This window comes from Columba livia, chromosome 9, assembly GCF_036013475.1.
Source record: "Columba livia isolate bColLiv1 breed racing homer chromosome 9, bColLiv1.pat.W.v2, whole genome shotgun sequence".
Classification (NCBI taxonomy): Eukaryota; Metazoa; Chordata; class Aves; order Columbiformes; family Columbidae; genus Columba; species Columba livia.
The window spans coordinates 9,325,422-9,331,152 of record NC_088610.1 but is presented as its reverse complement, the minus strand read 5'-3'; positions in this window follow the sequence as shown (position 1 = coordinate 9,331,152).

Genomic DNA, 5,731 nt, shown 5'->3' with positions numbered 1-5,731 from the left:
ATATTGAAACATATAATTCCATTCAGAAATGCAACATTATGTGTTAAAGAAATAAAAAAAAATACTGATTTAAGTGCTAGAAATTACATTGAAGACAGATCAGCAATTTTGCACTGTCATACCAACCCGTGATGTCTCTGAGAACATGAACTGAGTAAAGACAGTTTGGGCACACAGTGAACCATGTAGAGCTAAGTCCCTCTTGGAATCTGCATGTGTGACTCCACTACCTTCATTAGAGTTGATACATGAATGCCAGAGAAAAAAATGACTTTTACTATATAAAGGATTGTATTTGTGACTTAATGTTCTCTCTGGAGTGTTTTGTTAAGCTTGGTTTTTTTACATACTGTGTTGCTAAATCATTTATACTTATCTCCCTGGCATATGAACACATTTTATAATTATTTTTTATGAAAGCATTTTGCATTAATTTTTTCCTTATTCTGAGTAGCAAACTCTTGAATATGACCCCATGAATGTCACCTTTTTATCATCAATGTTACATTACTCCAGGCCAGCAAATGCCATGTTTTTGTACAGGGCAGCAACTATAAATTGCCCGTCTTCACAGTGGAAGTGTTAGTATTTTGGTAAACAGAAGCACATATCTGTTCATTATCAGATTAGAAGGTAATTGAATGAAAGCGGGTTATTTTAACATACTTTCTTTCTAGATTTGAGAAAATGGAGACAGAAGAGGGAAAAGTAGTTTCTCTGATTGCAGTTTAAGAATGTTATCACAGCCATAGGGAATAAGAAATCACAACCAAAATGACAGTGGAATAGTTATTTTAGACAAAGACTTAACCCTATACACAAACGAGGTGCATAAAGTTCTTCGTTCCTACATCAATGAGAACAAATGCTCCAGAACCGGCTTCTCTTAATCCCACCCTTGTATGTTTTAAAACTTGCTTCTGCTAGTCTTTTCTGGGTATTCAGTGTACCTCCTTGTCATGCTATTCTGCTCTTGGTGCACTTAATGGTATGATTTCCATTGGTTTTTCTTTACAAATAATGTTTTCACAAATGTATTCTCAACAAATTGGAGGTGTGTTTCTAATAGGATGGAGTATTAGTCAGTATTCATATGATGGAAGCTTCACACAATAGCAGAAAAGGCTGGTTTGTTTAGTCCTCTTTGAGCTGGGCATCTCTCTAATGCCACCTTTCCTGTCTGAGTCAGGGTATTGTCTCTTTTGCCTGCAAACTGCAGGGTCAAGTTGAGGTAAAACTCTGATGGGATGTGAAAGAGGGCAGTTCAGCTACGTGATGGGAACTTTTGTGTACAGTATCATTGAGAGGTCATGTTTTTCACCCCATCAGATTTTCATAAGTTGCTTCATTAAAAATTGAGATTCAACCACATTACAAAACAGAGTGGCAGGCTGCTTGAAGCTTCTATCAATAATGTATCAGTTCATCTATTCTGATTTCTTCCGAATACTCCCTTTGTTATTTTTAGCACAAAAGAGAGTGCATCTAAATACCAGGCTCTGTAAAGGGGGAGAAAACTTCACTCATTGCCACGCTTAGCTAAACAGTGTCAAACACGAAGCAACCTTTTGGTTGCATAGAGCTTTTCAGCTAAAGGGGGAAGGTTTCCATCCCATGAATGCTTGTTTTTGTACCGGCCAAGATGAGCAATTCCTCAAAGCCCTCATTAACCAACAAGAGACATAGCTGTATTCAAGGATCCCTCCAAAGCACCAGTCATGTCAGTAACATGACTAACACTTTCTTGGTGTTAGCTTACGCACAGAGCACTGGATAGTGGTCGTGCTCACTGTGCTTGAGAAATTGCCAAAAGACAGTGTCCTTTGGAAGGCATGGTAATCCCTTGTGCTCCCCAAAGTATACACAGAAACACTTGCCTGTTTCATCGTTTCATTTCAGCCAGCTCAGGGGCAGGCCTGACCTGTGATTTCTTGCTGCTTTCAGGGTAATTTGTTCTGCAGAGAAAGCACAGGCTGTACGAGACCTGCCTTGTGCAGGTTGGGTTAGTGCAGGCCGTTGCATGTGACTGTGCAAGGACAGATGGGGGTCCAGGAGAATTCAGGAGAGGAAGAGTAATGCTGTATTTAGACCATGTCTGGCAGTCTCCAAGGTGCAGTGCTGCCTGTACGGTGGCAGCTTCTGTGTAACCCTGGACTTTTCACGTGGCTTTGTGTCTGTAATGTGGGATAACAACATTTCATGCCTACCACATCCTGCTCCCCACCATCCAATAACATGAAGGAAAACAGGTGGAGGAGTAAGCGCTCTTTTCTTATGGATTTTCTCTGCTGCAGTGCATGTCAGTGAACCAGTGCATTACGACAGAGAACCCGCTGTTCTACAGTCTGCGTCACTTGAGACTTGTCTTGAAGCTGTCAGTTTTTAGAATTAATAGTTCTAGCAACCCATTTCTAAATGGGGGAGGTATTTATACCCCAGCTTTAGGCACCTCTCAGGTGGCTAAATCAGTCACTTTATATCTCCTGTGCAGTCATAGAAATTTCTGTCTGACCCTATGGGGAAGGGCTTCAGTGCCTTGATTTATTCTGTGGAGAAGCCTGTGAATATAAAGATAGAACCGAGATTATCTGACTGAATTATGGGCTTAAAGTCAAGTGATGTGATTCTGCTGTTGGTGTCTCTTCAAGTTCATTAGGTGTGCTAGAAGTTCATAGGTATTTGCAAAGTCCTGGTCTTGAACCTTTTGTGAAATGTCTTTTTTGATGATGTGATAGCTCAGAAGACTTGATTTGACACATGCCTTGTGGTCACTTGTTCATCTCTTGCTAAAATGCCTATTGTCTTTTTAGCCATTGTTTTTACTTAGTGTCTGGTATCATAGCCAAAGAAGGGAGGAAAAAGGACCAAGTGGGCCATGAAGACTGAACTACCTATCTTCAACTCTTGACGTCCATTCTCTAATAATGGCAGAAAGGACTAATAGGCAGGAAAACTTGTATTTCTGTTGTCTGTGATGTGCGCAATCTCTACTATTTTTGCTTTTTGTAAATGGTCAGCTCTTTCTACAAAGTGTGAAATACAAATCTAGCTGATCAATCTGTATGTTGCTACCTGTTCTTCAGCATTGATTTTTGCAATAATGGTATTAGTTACACAGACATTTTGAGGAAAAAAATTACATTTTGCTGTTGAGGTAGTTCTTCAGAAATTAACATAGTGAGTAAGCTCAGTAATAGCACCAATAAGCAAATTTGCACCCATTGATAGAACATGTACATGTAGCTTGTGGTGGGACTATGACAAAAGATAATTCACTATGTAATAAACATGTTCCTTTGCTAATAGATCTTGCATGTATTTCATCTCACCAGTCAGGAAAGGAGAACATACTTCTATGTCTAGGGTAAATGCTCATAGTCCCGTCTTCTCTTTCATTGCAAAAATATGCCCCTCACCTCATTTGGCTTTTTTTCATCTTTATTACCATTGTCTGACTTTGTGCTTCTTCTGTATGAGGTGTTTCTGAGGCTGTGTGCAGCCAATTAGGGAGCCCCAACGTGCACCTACGATGATTTTTTGAAGGGGAGAAGCCTGACAGTTCTGAGCCTGGTTCAGGGATCAGGGAGGTGGGCGCCAGGTGAATTCTCAAAGGCTGGGTAGGGCAGCCACATCTATCCTTTGTTTAGTTCTTTGCTGATTTTCTATGTCTGTTTGTTTTTCCAGCTGGGCTTCCTGTCCTTCTCCTGAGCCACATAGTTTTCTCCCCTATTTGTTCTGTCTCTCTTGTCTTTTTCTGCTCTCTGCTTGACACTTGGTATCAGAAGGCTATTGCGACCTTGCAACTCTAATTTTGGAAGGTTTTGTTGTGTTAATGCAGTGTTAGAATTCCAACAAGCAAGTCAGTAAAATAAACATGCCAGAAGTGCATTTTTACTCTTTAGAGGAAGCAGAACTATTTTGCAAATGTTTTTAAAGATGTTCATCAAATAGTGTTGTTCTACGGGGAGATGTGCATGAGGTATTCTGTTACACCATTAGAAGCTTCAGTTTTTGAATAGGTATTTTGACAGTGAAATTTTCTGTAGGGTTGCCTCTGTGTTGCACTCAGTCTAAGGGTAATAGAGGAGTGTGTTTAGGGAAGAGTAACGCTTTTCATCAGCCTAGGTAAAGTAGCTGGGAAAAGGTGAGATAATTCCAGCACACAGGACCTGCACACAGTCAAAATGAGTGCCTTAAGTCACTCTCTTAAATATGCTATCAGTAGAATAACAATGGTGATAAATAATGATTTCTTAAATTCTGAAGAGTTGTGCAAACTGAAAGGAAGCTGACAGAGAGCTCCTTAGCACTGAGAAGGTCAGTATAAGGGTGTGAAAAAGCAGAGGAAATAACAGGGACTTGTTTTTATAGATTTTAGATGTTTCATTGGAGGATCAAGTTAGACACTCAGTTTTAATACGTTGTGTCAATTTCTAGTCAAGTGTGGGGACATTATTTGAAATAGCAGGTGCAGTTTATACAGCAATGAATTGTATTTTGATGCTCTGAAGAACTTACAGACTAAACTACAACTAGCATGGGAGTACAGTGAGACAGAAAGCAATGTGAAGATGAACAAGGCTCTTGTAAACTCTGTGATCATGATGAGTTTCTTATTGTTACTTTAGAGAAAGTGTTTACTTTTTTCTATCAGTCCAGAGGAAGAAATTTCATCATTCACTTTCCGTCCTAGAGAGAAAAACATTCTGCACTTGCACTTCTCTATCATTAAAAACATGTTGCCTAACAAGTTCACCTTTTTTAAACAGACAACAAATGCTTATTTCCTTTAAAGAGGGATTTACAAATCTCTCCAAGCAAAACCAATATCAAACACAATGTTTATCTGCATCAAGCCTGACAGCTTTGCAAATGAGCTTCAAAAGCCATCCAGGGGCACTGTGAATACAGATCCTGCAGACGAATCAACAGTTTGTTCCTAATGAAACAAATGCTTATCAGCACATTAATCAATCTAATCACAGGGAGAAATCATTCTCTAAAGAAGGAGTTCTGTAACTTCATTTGGCCGCCTTGTGTCTGGCTGGTGCACGCTTTTGTTACAGCTCCACAGCAGCTATCCACACAGTATTCCAGTTGGTTAATCAAGGAAATCAATGTGAAAATTTGATATGATTGGTTGTCCAAGAAAGAGGTGATAGAGTAGATGAGCCCTCTGAAATTTGCAGAGCTGTGATTCCCCCTTTCAGCTTGATATTTATGCGGGCAAGAGTGTGCTCAGCAACTCCTTTACATATCAGCCCTGGGGCACACAGGGAAGGCTGTGAGCAGATTGTGGTGTTCACAGGACCACAAAATGTCTTTCCCTTCAGAATGACTGGAGGTTTAATAAGCATATATTGGATCTAACTCTAGAGTGATTACTTGTAGGATCAGGTAGGCCTGGCATATAACACTATGGTCTGACATCTCGATATGTTTTCCTGATATCCGTGGAGGAAGCGGTTGTGTGTGCTCCTTCTTTTGGTTCTCCTCCTTTTGGTTGCTTATCTGCTTAGCAATGACTCGCTGTGATACTACAAGTTAGACTATGAAGCTGCCCGGATCTTCACAGGGAGCTCAGTGTGATCTCAAAAATGAACCTTTGGTGATGTTCAAAAAGTTCAGTTAACTTTTTAAAAAATTATTTTGCTCTTCCCTGGGTGGAAAGTCAGCTGCACTTCAGTGCATGTGAAGTGCGATTCTCCTTTAGTTCTAATACCTGGGGGTC